The following is a 21,259-nucleotide window of genomic DNA, read 5'->3' as shown; positions in this document are numbered from 1 at the left end:
CGTGCATGGTAGGGTGACGCAGAAGAGCCTGCAGCAGTTTGTAACACTTAGACAGTGAGAACGATTGTTTACAATGGAGGGCGTGGAGTAGGGATTGTGGGTTGGTATGGTTCAGGTGAGTTATGCAAGCAATTCTGCATGCTGCACGTTCCCAGCACTCTGTATGGTAGCCATTCATATTCATTTACTTATGGCATCAGGCAAGCACCCCTGAGTTCTGACTATGATGTGACTCAGTGTGACACTAATCAAAACCAGCATTGCCTGGCTACTTGGCCATAACACACCAGGGAGTTATGTCTTTGCCATTACTTCCTTGGTCACCTTTGTTTTGCCAGATATATATTTTGCCAGCATTCACCTCGCCAGACATTTACTTTTTCATTGCAGGGAGAGACCCCTTGCATGCCCCATCTTTTCTACCCCATATTCTTCGCCCCTGCTATGCCTTGACCTCAAATCTTCCCTTACACTATCTCTAACCACCTCCATTAACATGTTCACAATGTGTAGATGCAGGCAAAATAAAGGCATGACTGAATGTATGAAAAAGGAAATGGCGAGGTGCAGGTTTGACTAAGTAACTATATGTGGTGAAGTAAAGGGGTAATAACGCCCACCAGGTGTGATTATTAGTGGGCACCAGGGTGAAGTTATCGTGCTCTTTAGTCCCAGACAGTAGGTGTTTTGGGTGGAATACAGTGTGCCTTTGGAGTGGAGTCCTTTGAGAGATTGCCGGGCCTTTGCATTGGCTAGTTTGGTGTGTTATAAAGCCAGGTCTTTTTTCTATCTATTTAGATTACATTTAGGAACGTATAATCTTTTTTCCATGAACAAGTACACATCATTATACTTTAAACATGTACGTGTTTCTATTTTATTTTATTATTTGCTAGGTGTGCTCACCAGTGCTATTGTTTCTCCTATTGCATTGTGTGTTTCAGCTTCATCGCAATTGGTTTTAAGGTTGATGAGATGTATAGACAACTTACATTCACTCCTTTTTGTATTGGCTGGGAAATCTGCCCTGAGGATGGACGCAGAGTCTGAAACGCATTGGGCTGGAGATTTTGCCACTCGAGCAATGGCGAAAGGACAACACCAATAAAGACGCTATTGAGAAAATGAAGTATCCAGGAGCTTTCTATTTACTGATGGATTGAACTGCAGTAGTGAGCACTACAAGGGTGTAACAAACACCAGTGGGGCTCCATCAGTCTTTGCACATCTTTGATTCCTGCAATAGTACATTTTGGGTTTTGTTACACACCAACTACCAATTAGAGTTTAGATTTAGTAGGTTTTGAACTATAAGTGGTGCCCGCTCAAACAATTGCTATTATAAACCGAGGTCTTTAACATGTTCCTCAATGTAAAGACCCTTGTTTGCGGAGGGAGTTCCAGAGTGTAGCTGTGATGTTGAGACAGACCATCCAGTGTGCTTTGAAATTGGTTCTTTTCTCGACTGATAGCAAGTGAAGTGATCTTACGGCTAGTGTTATGCGTTGCCTGCTGTCGAGTATGAGTAGTTGTCATGTGACTGTGTTCCTGATGATCTGAAGGTTTATCGTAAGGTAATCCAGCATGCTAAGGTATATGTGTCGGCATAGTCCATTCCTGAGGAAACCAGCAATATGATGGTGAGGTCCCTGTGCAGGAACATGAGGATTAGCTGCTTTATTTAGAGTAGGTGGTAGAAAGCATTGGTTTGAGGTGCAGGGTAAGTCCATTGTCCATACGAGTCCCAAGGCTCTTGATCCCTTTTAACGTTTCCAAGATGGAATCAATTTCTGTAAGGCAGGGCATTACTGCCTGACCGTGGTGCAATGTTGGGCGAAGGGATCATGATTGGGGTCTTGTCCAGGTATTAGATATTGATGTATCATCTATGAGTTCAATGGTCAAAGCAGTTGGTGAGGGCGATGTGTATGTCCTTGCTGGTGGCCATTTTGAAAATGATTCGTGTGTCATCTGTGTAATGGAATCGGGTGAGACCGTGTCTTTTGATGAGCCTTTTGAGTGGGCAAATGTATATATATTCAATTGCAGAGTCGATAGGCTCTATGCTCGTGGTACTCTATAGGGTATGTTCAATGGCTTTGATCTGTAGGGGGGAAGCCAAGTGGTTTCAGTTCTGTCTCTGAGGAAAGACCTCATCTATTCTAGAGCGTTGTTAATAACCCAGCTTCCAGTGTCGTTATTAGTGATGTCTAGAACGGCAGGGGTTTGATGTGAGGTTAGCATCTGCGTTGCTCTTAAGGACATCCCACGTAGATCCCAGCACAGAGTTCCTCTCATTGGTCTGCTTCCTACTTGAGCGTGGTCCAGGATGCTGTTCCACGAAATGTGCTCCACGATTGGACTATGAACATAGTTTTATGGGATTTGAACCGCGTGTGCTATATTGGAAATTGTCTGGTAGTTTGCAGGGTAATGCGGGTTTCCAGTAGTGTTTGTGAGGAGTGGTTTAACACAGCTCATCTTGAAAAGTGTTGTACAATTCCTGTTTCCAGTGAGGAGTTCATGAGTTTGCGGTAGGTAGAAACGTGGGCTTTCCTTGCAAGGGATGTCCTTATAGGTGTCTGGGAGAGAGGGCTTGATAGGGGACCCTGCTTTTTAGCTCTGCTTCTTCTGTTAACAGAACTCCACTTCGATACAGGTTGTGACATGCCAGTTTCAAGCTTCATTCAAACTATTCCAAGCTGTCAAGAAAAAAACATGTAGATTCCTCAGCATATTGTTTTCTGCAATACAAGTAACTTTTTTTGTGAAAATAAAAAGATTTTGCAAAATATTGTACATTGTCTATCTATGCCCTGAATGCAAACATTGACAAAGTCAGTAGGTATTGGCTGCCACATGTCAAGTGCAGCCACACATACTTGCATAGTAAGACAACATTTGGTAATGTGTGCCCCAGCATTTGCAGCTTCTAGCACTATAACAACATGCAGTCTCAAATGTCTCAATAGCAGGCTGTATAAAACAACAAATAGATACATAAACAGATGTACAGTCGCAGGAAGCCGTTGTGCAAGTTGTGAGTCACAGAAGTGCATTTTTCTCAGGAAGTTTACAGTTTCATCATTGCCTGACAGCATCCTCTCTACAATTTATGAAGAAACTCACTTTTTAATTCTGCGTTTATATCTGCTTTTTTCACAATGCAATGTTTTTACACTAAGCCATGCTAAATCAATTTTGTGTCATTGATTGATTTATTGATATACGTATACGTCCACAATGTGCCTTCTTTGTCCTGGGAGGAATGAAATAAGTAAAAAAGCATGATGCGCAAAATGCAAAAAGTGCTGAATAATAAAATAATACAAGGCCAGTAGGATGTTCCTGATGGCGAGGAAAAAAAAAACAAAAACAAGAAGGCTTAAGGTAAACGGAGGTCACTATCTAGCCGCGCCTAGAACTCCAGAATAAAACCAGCAGTGAAATGTGGAGAGAGTGCACCTGCAGGATTGTCACTCTGAGCAAGAGTGCAAGTGTGTTCGCATTAGGAACACAGTGCATATCCACTGTTATGGGCCTGGCCAGTCCGGCCCCACCGTGATGAGTGCGCCTGCAGGTAGGCCCTTGCTCTGCATGGCGGCCCTCACGCAGGGCCAAAGAACACCAGTCAGGTGGGGGAAATGGTCTAGACTGACGGTCACGGCCGGGGGATCCGTCCGTCTCTTTTATTCGTATCTGTCACATGGTCACACATGTGATCCAAACACGTGACTCAGCAGGAGACCTGTGGCTCTGTGCTGACGTCACCACATCCACTAGCAGCAAGTTTCTTCAGCTGACTTTAGAGGTATGGGTGGCGACCACAACCTTACCAGGCCTGTCCATAATGCACATTCTAGTTTCCTTCAGTAGCCAGAGAGAGAACGTTGGCGGCCATGTGTCAGGGAAGCAGGCCAGGCAGCCTTTCACAACGTGCCGTCGTCCTCTGCCGTGCTTTGATGGCAAGTGGAACGGAGCCTATGCTTTGAAGGCTGGTGTGCCTGTTTTAAGATCTCACTATTACTCTTCACATGTCTGTATGCTTTGTGACAAAGAGGGTGTCCTGAATGGACCTACTGCAAGATCTGAGGAGGATTCCGAAGACCAGGCGGTTCTCGAGCTACCTAGAAGTGGACAGACTTGGTGATCCGGCCACTATGGGCATCATTACAAGTCTGACGGTCCGGAAATAAGGGTGCCGGTAGCAATGTACCGGCACCCTTTCCAGACTGGCAGACTACAACTATGCCTGCCGGGGCCGTTGCGCGCAGCAGGTCTGACCTGCAGGCTGCACTTTCCACCGCCTGAAATCCCGGGCCACCAGGACTTGTATGTCCTGGTGTCACCAGGATTTCAGGCAGCGGAAATGGTGTTACCGCCAGACTTATATCTCTAGCAGTAAGCAGCGCAGGGCATGCAGGGTGGTGAACTGGGCACTACATACCTGGCAGTCCCTAAGAAGCGTGCTGGGGCTCTATAGCAGTGAGACTGAGCACAAGGCGTCCGGAAGCATGATGTATGCTAAAACCCCAGAGTCTGTCCTCAGCAAGAAGCGGCAAGAGGTGTACTGAGAGCCAGATCCCTGATGCTGTGTTTAGAAGTAGGTTGATAAGAAAAATGCAGGGCTGTGTACCGTCAAGCCTGTATTTGTTTATCAAGAAGCCGCCTGGGCCCTCTAACCCAGTGACTGTGGGGCAGAAGCTGGATAGAGAAATAGAGGGAGAGTATTATGACTGCTATACTGGGAATAGTGCTGCACTATAGTTCAAGTTTGCCCTACACCCCGGGGTGGACTGGGAACCAAAAGAGGCCCTGGAAATAATTTTGAACGTGGCCCCATATTATACATTTTCAGCAACCCCAACCCTTTTCCTATGAGAAGATTTGGAAATAAAACAGGTTACCACACAAAAGAGTCCCAGGGTGCAGAGGCCTACCAGGAAATCTCCAAAGTTCCCTATAGGCCAGTCCACTTTTGCCTACACCTTCTGTTTAGATTGTCCTGATAGATTGCCCATTTGCTTTGTAAAGTAGGACTTACACGCATGTATCCCATTATTCATCCTGACGAGCCCTAAGCCTTTTTGTAATATACTTTCTGTGGTGTGTTCTCTTGCAATGCCACAAAGTACTTTATAGCACCTTCAAGGCGGGGGTGTAGGGGGGCGGGGGGTTAACCTGCTTAAAGCGAGGACTAAGGGAAGAGAGGATGGCGAGTAGCGAGGAAAAGCAGGGAAAGCGTGGGGTGCCCCGTGTACATACTGCAGCTGTATGGTCAGGGAGAGGAAGGACGGTAAAGTGGTCATGGAGTGGTCATGGAGTGAGAAAAATGGCCACTGACTGGCGTTATCTTCAAAGTAATCCAGGAAATGTACAAAAGCCCATATGATAGCAACAAGACCCAACAAAAAGCAAATGTTCAAGTGGAATCCCCACCCAAAAGCCCTGCCTTCAAGTAAATAATCTGTGAGAGCATTGGTTGGACACAAGGGATTTAGTATAATACAATCATTAAAATGGGAAAACAGAGTAGCAGACAGTGCTTGTTTTACAGTCCCCATGAGAAGTTGATATGTACTAGTGAACAGTGCTTTAAGTGGGATGAGAAATCGAGAGGGTGTCTGCAACTGGGCGGGCCTAAGTACTCGATGGAGAGGATGGTAAGTACTTGACTGGCAGTGGCAGGGATTTTTTGTAAGCAGCTAGCGGGAGAGGCTGAACCTGCCTTTCCTTTTGCCTCGTAATCTGCCTGCTGATCACTTGAGGTGCATCTCCTTAAAGAGATGCTTGCAGCTGTATCGTTAAAGGACTGCCTACAAGGGTCAGCGCCGCAGAATAAGAAACAAAGGGAGAGGCGGGTGCAGCAAAATGAAAGCTGGGAATGTGCCTGCCTCTCCCACAGGGTCGTCATTTCACCAAAATGCCAGGGGTAGCGGAAGTGACACCAAACAACCCTTGACCCCTGGTGACATCACAGGAAGTGATGTCATTTGACCCCACCCTGAAGTGATATTGCGGGAAGCGATGGAACACGACCTTTTATCCGTTGACAAAACAGGAAGTGGTATCACATAGCATTGTACACTACGAAAAATATGGTTATGATATCACTAGAACGTGATGTACATTTCATACAAGAATGGATCGCCATATGTATCGTTAAGATCAGTGTGTATAGGCCCATATTACCCAATTACTGTGAATGTAAGCAGACGTCCATGACCAAATAATAATGATGTGTTATTATATAGCACTTACGCTTAAGCGCTTTATATAGAAAAAATATATACCCAATATCACCCAACCTGTGTTGGTACTGATATATCGACCTCAGAAAGATGAAAGGCTGAGTTAAGGCGTTTAAGAACAGACTAAATCAGTGACTCTCCCCCCGAAGTGTGCCTGAAATAAACCTTTAATGAGTCTAGCAATTATTGTATAGAATTCCAGAAAGACACATTATTTGGTATTCCTATTCTTTCTTATTTAGGGTCAGTGCTGAAAGTGTTCGACTAGTGGCACTGCTGTTCTTATTTTTCTTATTTTTTCTAAGGGGCCTGAACAAGAAAGGCAGCCACTCCAGAAGTAAAGAGCCAGCCCAGGAGCTTGCATACATTTTTTTTTAAACCTTTTTTTTTCTTTTTAAGAGGTCGCAAGGGAGACCTCAGAGGTCGCAGTTGCGACCTCTGGGGACCCCTAAATGACATCCCTGCTCTCCCACTAGTCTTCTTTTGCTTCCACTTATGTCACCTCTCTCCACTGCCACTTGCATCATCAAGCCTTTACACTCCTTACTCTCCCTCCTAGATCTATCCCACTCTATCCCGTCGCCTCACACTCTTTCTGCTCTTATTCCCCCACTCCTGACACTGCAGCTGATCCTCCCTCCTGCTTGCTCTCCTCGCAGCTCGAACTGCCACCACTAGTCTCCGGCCAATACCTAAAACCCACTGAGATTGAGGCCAGTTTTTATGCTTGGATGGTTCCATACACTGGGTTACAGGCTACACTCTGCTGTTGTGCGGGGATCTCTGACCTCCGGGATTGGCTACTGAAATATGAACTTGCTTCCTCAGCCGTTGGGCATTCTTCAAAGGATGACAGAGTAGCTCAGCAGAGTGATCTTTCAAGAGGGGCATCTGCCACCTTGCCTCTCCTACCACCCTGGCTCCCGCTGGCTGTCGAGCCTCTCTTCTGTGGCGTATCTCAGTTTGGTGCTGCTCCTCCGCAGCTCCACCAATGGATTTCATGGACATTGGACACACCGAGCTAGGGAGGAGATGGTATGTGTCCCCTAAGGGCCTGCATTATGCATCAGGTGTTCGCCCCCAGGCTACCAGCAAGTCCCACAGCCTCTCCTTAGTGACTTTGTCACAGGCCATAAAATGCCATATGAGGCTTCAAAACTGAAAAGAAGGTAGAAGGTGTGAGAGAAACTTAAGTAGGTTCCCCTTAAGAAATTGGAATAAAAGCATACAGTAGATATAGCAAACCAAGGGGATAGAGAAACTGGAGAAGCGTGGAATCCGTTAGAAAGGGCTGGTTAGGAGTATACAAAGTGCTGTCTAGAGGTTTATAGGGAGGCAGGCTCAATTACAAGAGGAACGCAGGTGCAAATATAGTAAAAAAAGGGGTAGTTAGTGTTTGGCACTGTGGCTTAAAGAACAAGAGAACTGGCAGAGGCTTGTGGGATGGCTGGTAACCCAAAGCAGAAGAGAGAATGGCTTACGAGAAATACTAAGGGAGCGAGTCCTGCACACGCAAGCGGATAGGGTGTAAGTATATTGTCTCGGGAGGATAGCTCAGGGGCAACATGCTCGCCTTGGAAACAAGACGACATGGAGCAACACAGGTTTGATCCCCGGGTCCGTGCTTAGCAACCTCGGGTATTAAGCGCGTTATAAATAACCTATCATATCATATCATATAGACGAGCAACAAAGAAAGTGACGAGATAAGGGCTGTGAATATAACTAAGGCGAGCATGTTTGGGCACCACCAGGGGTGTACGCAAGGTTTCCTACAGTGTCAGGGGAAACTCTATCCTTCTGATGAAGTTGCATTTACAGTGCCTCATTCTGAATGCTCATGGGAAGGAGAACCAGGAAGGGACTGCTGTGGCTGGACCGTAATGCACACAAAATGAAAGGATACTCACCTAACAGTGGCTGATATGGGCCTAGCAAGAACAGGAGCCAGCATGCTGTTAACAATATGGCACGATGGATAAAACACAGACAAAGTAAAGGGACCGAGATTGCCTGCTGAGAACCCAGCAGGCATGTTCTGCACAAAGGATTTAGAGAGGCACAAGGGAGAACAAGAACAATAGCACAAACCTTGACATAAGGGAGCAAGAGAATTAGACTAAAAACAACTGTACTGTTGTCTTGAACAGCAGACTGGAAACTAAGGACTGGAAACTGTGGAATAGAACTAAAGACACGAATGGAAGAAACGGCATATTAGAATCAAGGAAACTATGGACTGAAATTCCGGAATGGGATCAAGGAAATTAAAGGCTCAAACTCTGGAATGGAATCAAGGAAACTGAGGAGAGAGAGCAAGAGACAGCAGGAAAGTAACAAGAGAACAGTGGGAGCACATGGCTGCAGGGAGACAATAAGGGCAGTGGAAGAGGAGCAGGTTCTGGCAACACCTGGCCACAGAGCTCAGCAAGACATATTGGTTCAAACAAGAGGCTCTGGAAACATGCTCAATGCAAGAACAAAGTACTGAAGTACTCCGGGCTGAAGCAGGCTCTGCCGCCTCCTGGGATTATAGTTCTCAAATTCGTACATGGCAATAACCAATAGGAAAAATCCCATACTTTTCAAAAGGCACGCATAGTCAGAAATATCAGACATATATGAATTCTGGCAACGTATTACGAGCCCCAGCTAGTCCACAGAGGGACCCTTCTAGTATTCAAGTGGCAAATTAGAAGACTGCAGAATCTGACTGGTTATATGAAATGAATACAGCTGTACTGGAGCAATGCCTCAGGAAGATAGCTCAGCGGCAAAGTGCTCGCCTTGGCAGCAAGACGACACGGAGCAACACAGGTACGATCCCCGGGTCTGCTCTTAGAAACCTCTGGGTATTAAGCGGGTTATAAATAACCTATCATATCATGTAGGGATTATTATCCGGATTTATGTCTGCAAGGGTAGCAGTTTGGTTAAAAGGAAACTGGTGATTTTTTTGAAAGACACCATTACCAACCTTCACTCTGGGGAAAAGCAGAAGTTAATGCAGGAATTTTGTATACAAGAAGTTTTGGAAGAAATTCAAGGGGTGAGAAATGTAAATTTGACGGTAATCGATGGTTTCCTTGTTGAATTTTTTTACAAGTTTAGTGAGCTGTTGAGTACCCTGCTGTTAGAGTTCTTTAACTACATGACTGAGGGCAATAAGAATTCACACTCATGTGCTGGGTCAACAATCTCAGTTATTTATACTTTTTGGTTGAAGTGACATCAGAGACATGACTAGATAAAACACACTTATGAGAACTGTGTTCAACAGAAGAACTCAAATGGTTTTTTATAAAGCAATGTGAGAAATATACATAACTTAGGATGAAATTCAATACACATGGATTACTTGCGTTGTAGAACATGGTGAATTGGCCAGCATGTGTTTCACTGAACTAATGAGCTTCCTCAGGACCTAGGATCTCATATGATTCCCGCTTGCCTCAGGGAATGCCAAAAGCGGCTAATCATCAGGAATGTCTCCCCCTCGCCTGGGACCTTTTCAGGTTGAAGCTATTCTCACAAAACAAAGCCTGATGTAGGCAGAAGTTATGCGTTTTTCTGGTCCTCTGGTTCCGGTCAGGAATAATAATAATAATAATAATAATTTTGCATTTATATAGCGCTACGAACCCTCAGGTATCTGAGCGCTGCTTATTATTACCCACGGTGTGTGGTGCTCATTTATCGACCTCGGAAGGATGAAAGGCTGAGTTTTGCGCCGCCGGGATTCGAACCTGCGTTAGCAGGCTCTGCACGTATGTTAAAGCGAGCGCTCTACTCGCTGGCTGTGCCACTTGATCGGCAAAGCGGGACTGATAGCCCTAGTGTGGGCTTGAAGTTCTTCTCTTTCTCCTCCTATCTTCAGTCATGTCCTGGGGTAGAGTCATCAGCAGTCTCTGAAGTTGGCTTCTCTATTCTTTGGCCTTCTGGCCCTAGCTAGGCTCTTTGCTAGAACCCCAGGAACCTCCTTAAAATGTGCATCAAACCCTGAGCTATTCTGCTCAGGAAATGGTTCTCCTCTCTTATTCTTACTTTCTGTTCTTCATCAGCTCTACACCTCGCCTTCAGGACTACCGTACCAATTAACTCTACCTGCTTTCACACAATCCTCAAGTCTTAATTGCCCAAATGAGTACTTTGATCGGATCTTATTTTCCTATTCACCTGGGGCTGTTTGTTTGCCTTTAGATCTCTGCTCCAATTTCCTATTTGTTTCTTCACAATTTCCCTTTGTACTCAAGGGTTTAGAATTGACTCCACCATCTTGGAGTCGGGCATTCTCTACATGATGTGGATGCCATATCTGTCAAACAATTTCTTCTGAGTTAAGAATGGGCTCTGATTTTGCACAATGCATTTTCCCTGTTTCCTCTCAGGTCCTGGGCCTACAGTGCATTCTGCTGCACGTAGGTTCACAGGCAGATGGTCTGTTATGTGGGGACCTATGTGATTACTGCACTTTTTATGACTGCAAATCCCAAAAATGTTTATATTTTTTCCCCTCAAAATGCTGCACTTTTTCTCGTAAATAAATGAGGGGAGAGAGCCCTACACCCGCCCCACTCCCCACATCCCCTATGCCCAATAAATACCCCTACCCCACTTACAATATATATTTGCAAGAAAGGGTGCACAAATTCGACCACAAAACCCTGCTTTTTCGGGATCACAGGGATGGGATTCAACATTTTTGTCTTATCCCCTCTGTGATGGGGAGGGAGCGCGCTGCTCCTCAAACTTTCGTCATTCCGTTATCATTTTGTGGGGCATTGCCTGAAGCATCTGTCTCTGTCTATTAAGTCTTCTCCCAGATCTGTGCCAGAATCGGTATCTTTAACTGCCAGGCTGGGGAGGGGCAGATAGGCTCTGGGGATCCCCCCTACATCTCCATCAGGAATAGCTGCGCCAACCGGGTAGCTTCCCCTAATCCTCAGACCCCTCTAGGGCCCACCTTTCCTGCAGCCCACCTGTGACCTCACCACAGTACATACATCTTCATAGCACGAAATAGAAAAAGAAATTGTGGAAGAACAACCATCTGCATTAGGTCCACATTTCTTATTATGGAGAGACGAACATTATTTAACCAGTTACAATTTTTAAAATCTTGCTTTCCTTTATGGCCAAAAAAGTCTCATGGTTGTCTGCTGCAATATTGGTTGTATGTAGCATGATGTCTCCCACCAAGCTATGCGGCCTGTAGGAAGCGATGCATCGCCATTTTCGTAAATTTCTGGCTATAAACTGGGATTTTGATCAATTTAATTTACCACTCAAATGTGCCCTTCATCTAGAAACATCCTAATGATTATTCTATACAAATTTAGTATTTGAGTCACTCTTTTTGAACAGCTTATCTTTTGCTTCCATCTCTGTGTCTAGATCCTGTATTGGAGAAGGACATTTGGTCATATTGCTCTTTGTCGTGTCTGAAACATTTGCCCAAAATATCCTAAATGTGATGCTGATCAAGCTGTGTGAAGCACACTATATTGTTTCACCACTTTCAAATGGTTGTTCAACAAGGTTTATTCAACAAGAGCCATCCCACAATCCATGTGGGTGTCATTGCATGAAACTAGGTTCATGTGAATTAGCACAACACCTTAATTAGTTAGCATAGTTTCATTTTTCTTTTCTGGTGCCCTTAAGCTTACACATGTTTCGGCTGAGTCCAGCCTTTTTCCAAACTGGGCATAGTCTAACGTTTTTCAATGATAGCAGTTTAGTTCATTCAATGTACATGAGCACATTTTATGTATCCATTAGATAACAGTAAAACATATTATGCAGGTGTTGCGAGTCATAAGATTGCAAAACACAACATGGTTTGTTATGTACATTTCATAATAAACGTGGTTCAACCATAAGAAAATGACAGAAAAAGTGGGGTTGGTATAAGGGAAGATTTTTGAAAAAGGCTGGACTCAGCCGAAACATGTGTAAGTTTAAGGGCACCAGAAAATAAAAATGAAACTATGCTAACTAATTAAGTTGTTGTGCTAATCCTTATTTGGCGCAGTCTTGAGAAGTTACAATACTACAACCATTATTTGCGGTTTCTGGCTATATCTGCTTTTCTAACAAGACGCGACGAATCCTCAGCGTATAATAGAAAGATAGCATTAAACAAACGACAGCCAACCCAATGAAATAGGCCTACAGAGGAGTCGCCGCTCGACCAGCTTTTATTAAAGCCAGCCTTTTTTCCTTTTTTTAGGTTCATATGAACTCAGGTATACACTATTACCAGAGTGTTGGTGGACCAAAGCTTACAACACTCGCCTAGAAAGCAAGCAGTCACAGGTGGTGTGCTTATGTTCAACCTACTTTCTTTTTTGCACTACTCCCCAGTAATGTTTTAGGAGATGATTCGCCTATATTGCTCTTTGCATTCTGAGTTTTATAGTTCCACCTTGAAAATTGGCAATTAAGGAAAACCATTTGTCTGTCGACAAGGAGCTACTCAATGGAGAGGAGCATGTTGGTATGGATGTGGTTATAACTTGCTCATGCTGGGGTGTTGGGAGTTTGTTTCTACCAGCTCCAGTACAGCACAGTAACTGTGCCAATCTCCTGGTTAAATGTCTTTCTTTATGCCCCAACCTGCTGTCTGGGCACCAGCTCACTGGAGCATATCCAGTGGGTGTTCGTCTGGCCCTCCCCCACATTCAACAACCATAGAGGGTATATTGTGTTTGTATTACATCCCAGTGCACAGCAATGGCTGCTCTGCTAGAAGCTAATACACCCCTTAAAGATGAACCGCAAACATCCATAGCAAGTATTTAACCCGGTGGACACTACAAAGTAGGCACTTAAAACCTTATGTTCAGATAAAGGCAGGGCATCAGTAGTCTAGAGGAACTAGCCGAAGTTGTTCAATTTCAATATCAGGCTAAATGTGCACATTATAGTCACTTCAATCCCTCTGAGGAGACCAATGCTTGTAGGGAATCTGGTGAAGACACTTTCAGGTAGTCTCACCACCTGTCAACATTGTCTCCAAAGAGAACTATTGTATTTCTTTTTATTTTGCAGCCCCACTGGCCATTAATGTAAAGCCTTACTTTTGGGTCATACACAGGAATGAATGCTGTTAAGTGATATCCTATCACTTCTTTTTAATTGTCTTTATACGTTTCTGAAAGCCCATGAGTTTGTGAGCCTTGCAGTAACGACACTGATAAGCAGAGACACAAACTCCATCCGCAGCCATCCATGAACAAAGGCATCTTGGATAATCTATTCCACTTGGCAATGCGTAGTGGAAGCAGAATGAAGACAAGGAAAATAGAGCACTTAAACAGATACCTCACAAGGTCTGCACACACATACACCTAACCCCTGTTAGTCTAAGGGAGTCCTCCCTGAGGGCAGGGTCAGGCTGTGGCAAGCAAAGAGAGGATTGCCCATCTGGAGGGACTAATCGAACCCAAGTCCCACATCAAAATTGCAAGCCATCCCTAGGGGTGGAGCCTGTCAACCAATCTCCATACCAATTGCATAAGAAAACACAACTGAGTTCCCTTAAATCAGAGAGAGAATGAAAGGCGAAGTCAGACCCCTATAAATCGGAGAGCCTGTGGCAGAAGACTATGGGAGTTTGGCGAGGGAGCGAGAGGGGCAGGAGAAGGAGCATGTTGAAAGTGAGAAGGAGATTATTTTGGAGATGGTTGGAGGACAGAAGAGGAGATGACTGTGAGGGAGGAGATGGTAGTGGTGCCTTTGAGAAGAGTAGATAAGATTGGTTTGGGGGAAAGGATTGATTGGGGAGGTGAAGAATAGAAGGAGCTTCAGAGGAAAGAGACAAAGGAGGCTGCAAAAAGAGAAATCCAAGAGACTGGGGATTGAGGGGGATGGCTTGGAGCCTGGAGAGAGAGCAACAGTAGAGAGCCAAAAGAGAAAAGGTGGAGGCAGAAACAAGGGGAGAGAGGAAGTGAAAAAAACAAGGGGAGGGAGAAAGGGGATATAGCAAAAGAAGAAGTCAGAAGATGGTAGGAGGAGTTGCAGAGAAAACAGAGATATTCCAGGAATTTAATAATGGGGTATGAAAAAGAAAGTGTGAAGAATGAACTGGAGGAAAAAGGAAAAGGAGGATTTTAGAAGGGAAGTCTGGGAAGGTGGAGATGGAGAGGAATGGTACCCCAGATACGTCCTACATTTGGTGACCCAATAGAGGCAGGAGGAGGTAAGAGCATGTGGCAAAGTGACAAGAAGAGGGCAGGAACTCAGAGTGAGAATGGAGCAAGCAGTGAAGATAAAGGACGATTAGGAGTTAGTCAACCCCAAAAGCTGAATTATCGGTGCCTCCCTCTGAGACCCTACCTAACCTACCAAAGACTTAGCTTGGACCTTCGGGGCTCAACCTGGTGGCCCTCAGCCTGCTTCCAATGTTTGCCACTGTTTAGATTGCATTGGTGTGCAATCCCTGGATTTAGACATTACAGAGCCAGTCAAGTAGAAGAGGACACTACCGAAAGGACTTGGGAAAAGGAGTGTTGAGGGAACTCAAAAAACCTCAGACTATGAGTGTCCCCATTCCCTGTGGATTGTCAGGCACTGGGACCTGCAGTTTGAGACTATGATGAATAGGTTATCCTATACTTTGTTTGAAACTTATTTCACCCCAAAGAGGAGTCATCCTGTTATTTGTTTGAGTTGAGCCTCCCCCTTTACTTGTGATACCTTCCCTAATAACACCCATTTCAACTTCCACTTTGAACTCTGTGTCTCATTGACCCCCACTTGGCTTCTTGACAAGTGTATACCATGAAAAACAAAAGACCAGATAAGTAGGATACATTGCTGAGGGTAGGTTACTGTACACGGTGTCTCTTTCATGTCTCTTTGTTATGGGTCGTCGTTCACCCCCCTCTGTGTGCAAAACCCAGCCACCTGCACCTCTAGCACTTCGGCTTCCTAATGCAACTACCAGAATGAATAGGAGATTTGTAGCGCTCCCCAAAAGTATTCAGCATTATGCTGCCCCATCTCATGCACGATGGCAGCTGCCGTGGAGGTTAGCAAATCGGAAACTACATTCCCCAGAAAACCTGGCTCCGTACGGTAGTTTGCCGGTAGCGCCTCGCATTGGCTTGCCCCGCCTCTCTCACTGATGTAGTCCATGGAGGCAGCCAGGGCGCCGCTTCTGTCTACAGCTACTCCCGGCATTTAGAAGTTCCGTCTTAATTTGCTAAACCTCTTGTTCTTACGGATTCGACTCGGACTGTTTACTGGACCCTCTATCCCTGGAATACCCTTATTGAACTGCCTTCCCGTGTACCGAACCTGTTTTTTGCTTCACGGACCCCGCTAGAAAAAGTTTTGTCTTTGTTGTTGCCTGCCTGTGTACCGAAAAACCGATTTTCTGCTGGACTTCTCTTCTACGCGCTTTTGCCATAGTCCATGTCCGCTAGTGTACCAGACCTTGCCTGCCTTCGACTTACCTATCTCAGGAATAGCCATCCCGACTGGTTGTTCTGCATCGCGCCAGTCCTTACCTGCCTTCCACTTACCTTACCTGGAACTACCATCCCGACTGGTTGTTATCATCATTCTTTGTTCATCAGTGGTAAGACTTTTTGCTTCACAAACGGAACATTTGGAATGCACCTGTTTTTTCCGTGCACTCAAGGACGCTCTGCAGCTGTGCACCATCCCGAATCCAGTGCGACCCTCGTGCCGCCCGGGTATTAGTATCCTACTACTAACATTACCTTTTTCTTATTTTATCCCTGTCGTTGTGTTCTAAACTACTCAAATCCTCCAGTCATTCTCCACTGGTAAGATCCTGTCCACCTCTTGAATTGTGTCATAGTTTAAACCAGTTAGATACTAAGTCTTGTTATATTCCTAGGTGATTCCCGGGTTGTGCTGTTCTTCTATCCTACGGGGGGAAAAAGCCCAGGTATTCTATCAGTTAGTAAGGCTTACAGGGGACAACTGTTACCTTCATATTACTTACTTGTTGTTCTTCCTTTACAGCCTGGTTCGTGGTGGTGCGCTTTCTCCCCGCCCTTCTGGGTGATCAGTCCCCTGGTCTGGTTAAATACAGCAAGTGGTCATATCATTTTGAAGGTCTTATTCCCTCACAGAGAGGAGGCTTGGGTAGAGGCCCTACCCAAAGCTCTTCAAGCAACTTCCTGGGTTTCGGATACTCCCCGGTTCTACGCACTCATCTCACCGGTGAGTAACAAAAACAGAAGCCATGGATGAAGCTGATCCTTTGGCTGCCTTATTTCGTTTGGTGTCTGAGTTACGATCTGACATGACTTTAGCTCATGACGCCATGCATCAAAGGATCGACAGCTTACGGAGTATTCAAAACCCCCCGACACTCGGGGTAGACATGGCGGGTGCGGCCGCCTCAGGTTCTGGTCTACCTTCAGCTTCCGCCTCTGGGTTTTCTGCGACCCCGGTTTTGATGGCCACTCAATTCCCGTTGGCCCCTCCGGAACGCTTTACTGGAGATCCAAAGCAGTATCGGACCTTCATGAATCAATGCAAATTGCATTTTTTGTGTCGGCCCACCTCCTTTCCAAACTCCACCACCAAGGCAGCCTTTATTCTTTCCCATCTCGGGGGTACAGCGGCTGCGTGGGCCAATCCTTTGCTTGAGTCCAACAGCTACGTCCTCTATGACTGTGACGAACTCATATTGGCCATGAATAAGGTTTTTGATAACCGTTACAAATCTCAAGCATCGGACCTGGAGTTGTTGAGTCTACGACAAGGCTCTTCTTCTCTTTTTTCTTATCTCACCAGATTCAATCAGCTAGCTGCTGAGACGGACTGGCCCGAAAAGAGAAAAAATCAGCTGTATTCTACCAGGGGTTGTCCGAAGAATTAAAAGATATCCTAGCCACAGTACTGGTCGTTCCGACCTCCTTCGGTGAATTATTAGACTTGGTGTTGCAAATAGATGCCCGAAGGTCTGAAAGAAGAGGGGAACGTAAAACATCAATCCTTACCCCCATTCCAGCCGATGTAGTTACTCCTCCTGCTCCGACTCCAGAACCCATGCAGATAGGGGCGGTGAGGGGTCCTTTGACTCAGGCCCAACGGGAATATCGACGTTCACATAATTTGTGCATGTATTGTGGATCTTCAGAACACCAATTGAAAGACTGTCCCAAAAGACCGGTCAAAAAGGCGGGAAACGCCAAATCCCGGCGATAGATAGAGTCCCTACGCCAGGAGTGTCTTCTTTGGACTCACAGGGTTTTTTGTCTGCTCCTGTTAGTCTTCCTGTGTTATTTACCACGGTCGAAGACGCTACGTTCTCCTCCTTGGCTATTATAGATTCCGGAGCTACGGGGAACTATATGGACTTTGACTACGCTGCAAAAAACAACGTGTCCATTCTACCAAAGGCTCAACCCGAGAGGGTCCATACTGTGGACGGTACAACTTTGGTATCCGGTTTGGTTACACAGAATACTTCCCTTGTCAGCATGAAGACCGAAGACGGACATGTTGAATCGATTTCATTCGATCTAATCAAAGCTCCTCAATATCAGGTCATATTGGGTATTCCGTGGTTGCAACACCACAATCCTGCTATTGATTGGGTAAAGAAAAGTGTTCGCTTCCCTTCTTTGGAGTGTAATGAAAACTGTTTTCAGGATACGTATGTATGCCCGGAGTCTTCCTGTCAAGCTCTGGTGGCTTCCTTGTCTGTCATAGGTGCCATCGTTCGTGACACTAGTAAAGACATCCCTCCTGAATACGAATCCTTTCGGGATGTGTTCGATAAGGGCAGGGCAGATCGATTGCCGCCTCATAGGCCCTATGATTGTCCAATAGACCTGTTACCAAGGGCCAAGATACCAGCCGGAAGAGTCTATTCCCTCACCTTACCAGAAGACAAGGTTCTGAAAGAATACATAGATAAAGCCTTGGCCACGGGCTTTATTAGGCCTTCCAAATCCCCGGCGGCATCTCCATTATTTTTTGTCCCTAAGAAGGAGGGGGACCTGCGCCCTTGTATAGATTACAGGGCATTGAATAATATTACGGTAAAAAATCAGTACCCTCTTCCGTTGATATCAGTGCTTCTGGATCAACTTGGTTCGTCAGTGGTGTTCACTAAACTTGACCTCAGGGGGGCCTATAATCTCGTTCGGATTAGAGCAGGGGACGAGTGGAAAACTGCCTTTAAGACACGTTATGGCTTGTTCGAATACTTAGTGATGCCGTTTGGACTTTGTAATGCCCCGGCCACCTTCCAGGCCTTCATGAATGACATCTTCCATGACTATCTGGATCAATTTGTCGTAATCTATCTAGATGATATCCTTATCTACTCATCCTCTATGAAAGATCACTGTGTACATGTGCGTCTTGTGTTACAGAGGTTGAGGGAGAACCACCTGTACGTCAAGGCAGAGAAGTGTGTATTTAATTCCGCGGAGGTGGAATTTCTTGGTTATGACTTGACCAGTCGTGGCATTCGTATGAGTCACTCTAAGGTTAGAGCGATTCTGGAATGGCCCGTTCCTGCTTCAGTTAAGGCACTGCAGTCCTTCTTGGGGTTCTCCAATTTTTATCGGCGTTTCATCCATTCATTCTCATCGATCTCTTCTCCTTTAACGGCACTGACCAGCTCCAAGAAACCATATGCATGGAATCCGGAGGCACAGCAGGCCTTTGAAATCCTGAAGACCGCCTTTTCGACGGCACCGGTCTTGCAACACCCAGACCCTCTCCTTCCCTTCCTAGTGGAGGCAGACGCCTCCGGTTCAGCTGTTGGGGCAGTGTTGTCACAGGAATGTCCCGATTCAGGAGAAATCCATCCAGTGGCATATTTTTCCAGAAAATTGACCCCTTATGAACGCAATTATCCTATCACGGAACGTGAGTTGTTAGCCATCAGAGATGCCTTTGCGGAATGGCGTCATCATCTGTTGGGGGCCCGTCATCAGGTTACTGTTTATTCGGATCATCGTAGCCTCCTTGCCTTTAAATCTATGAAGTGCCTTACGGCCCGGCAAGCTCGTTGGCATCTTTTCTTTTCCCAGTTTAACTTTGTCATCACATATCGACCGGCTCGCCTCAATGCCTGTGCTGACGCTCTTTCAAGGTTATCCCACAGTTCCTGTGTTTCTAAGGCTGATCGACCCCTGCTGTTACCTGAAAGGGTGGTTTGTGCCTGCACTCCTCAGCCTTCGCTCCGTGCCCTTATATCATCTTGGGTGACCTCAAATGATGAGGAATGTGAATCCTTTAATCTCGACATCGTACAGGGCTTGCCTTATATCCAGGGTCGTCTCTTTATACCTCCTGGAGAAGCAGGTCTTCGTGCTTTAGCCTGGTCACACGATTCCTTGATGGCAGCCCATCCGGGGCAGCAAAAGACGTTGGAGGCACTGCGCCGTTGGGCTTGGTGGCCGTCGATGTCCAGGGATATCATCGATTACGTGGCCTCTTGCTCAGTGTGTGCTCAATGCAAAGTCTCTAGATCCAAGTCTGTGGGCCTTTTGCGACCCCTTCCGGTGCCACATAAACCATGGTATATGGTTTCCATGGATTTCATCGTGGACCTGCCTCCTCTAAGCGGTTATGATACCGTCTGGGTTGTCATCGACTACTTCTCCAAGATGGCTCTGTTTATCCCCTGCTCGGGGTTACCTTCGGCCCCCGTCCTGGCTTCTTTGTTTCTCAAGCATGTCTTTTGTTTCTTTGGACTTCCCTCTATCATAGTTTCGGATCGCGGCCCTCAGTTTACTTCTCGCTTTTGGAGGGCTTTGACTTCTTCACTGCACATTGACGATCGTTTCAGCTCTGCATACCATCCACAAACCGATGGACAGACTGAGAGGGCTGACGGCACTTTGGAACAGTTCCTCCGATGCCTGTGTCTCCAATTTCAGTCTACCTGGTTAGAGACACTCGCCCCTGCCGAATTCGCCTACAATAATTCGGTACACTGTGCCTCGGGTGTATCACCGTTTTTTGCCTTGTATGGATTCCATCCACGTTCTTTGCCCTTGGATCCGGCACTCCCTATTGACAACCCGGCCGCTCAGGCTTGTGTAAGAGAATTGGACTCAGTCCGTAGGGGAGTTCGATCCCACCTTCTACTTGCACAGGAGAGAGCGAAAAGATACGCTGACCGGCATAGGACTGCAGCTCCGGATTACAAAGTGGGCATGAAGGTTTGGCTGTCTACTCGTAATCTACGTATTCCTGGCAAACGTATGCTGCTACCGAAGTTTGTGGGTCCTTTTCCCATTACGGAGGTTTTGAATCCTGTGGCAATGCGTCTTTCTTTGCCAACTTCATGGAAACTGCATCCTGTGTTCCACCTCAGTCTCCTCAAGCCTTGCCTTCCTTCCACGCGCCTACCTGCGCGACCTTGCGCTATTCGCGTGGATGGCGAAGATGAATATGAGGTTGCTGATATTTTGGACTTTCAACTCCGCAGGGGTCGGCCCTTTTATCTGGTCGATTGGAAGGGGTACGGTCCTGAGGATAGGTCTTGGGAACCCTTGTGTAATATCCACTCACCTGTACTCCTGCGTCGTGTCCATGCCCGCAAGGGGTTGCCGCCACCTTTGGGGGCGGATGCTGATATGGGTCGTCGTTCACCCCCCTCTGTGTGCAAAACCCAGCCACCTGCACCTCTAGCACTTCGGCTTCCTAGTGCAACTACCAGAATGAATAGGAGATTTGTAGCGCTCCCCAAAAGTATTCGGCATTATGCTGCCCCATTTCATGCACGATGGCAGCTGCCGTGGAGGTTAGCAAATCGGAAACTACATTCCCCAGAAAACCTGGCTCCGTACGGTAGTTTGCCGGTAGAGCCTCGCATTGGCTTGCCCCGCCTCTCTCACTGATGTAGTCCATGGAGGCAGCCAGGGCGCCGCTTCTGTCTACAGCTACTCCCGGCATTTAGAAGTTCCGTCTTCATTTGCTAAACCTCTTGTTCTTACGGATTCGACTCAGACTGTTTACTGGACCCTCTATCCCTGGAATACCCTTATTGAACTGCC

The 21,259-nt window shown here is 46.2% G+C and overlaps 1 long non-coding RNA gene across 1 annotated transcript in view; it reads right to left on the bottom strand.

Annotated features, from left to right (window-relative positions):
- LOC138581289 (uncharacterized) overlaps positions 1-21,259 on the bottom strand; it is a 50,696-nt gene that overhangs the window by 8,607 nt on the left and 20,830 nt on the right. Inside the window, exon 2 of the long non-coding RNA XR_011304504.1 lies at positions 993-2,702. This is a non-coding gene — a long non-coding RNA (uncharacterized lncRNA). The remainder of the gene's footprint in view (positions 1-992; positions 2,703-21,259) is intronic.

This window comes from Ambystoma mexicanum, chromosome 3p, assembly GCF_040938575.1.
Source record: "Ambystoma mexicanum isolate Mex_15411 chromosome 3p, UKY_AmexF1_1, whole genome shotgun sequence".
NCBI lineage: Eukaryota > Metazoa > Chordata > Amphibia > Caudata > Ambystomatidae > Ambystoma > Ambystoma mexicanum.
The sequence above is the reverse complement of the archived record's forward strand: the minus strand, read 5'-3'. Positions and strand labels throughout refer to the sequence as shown.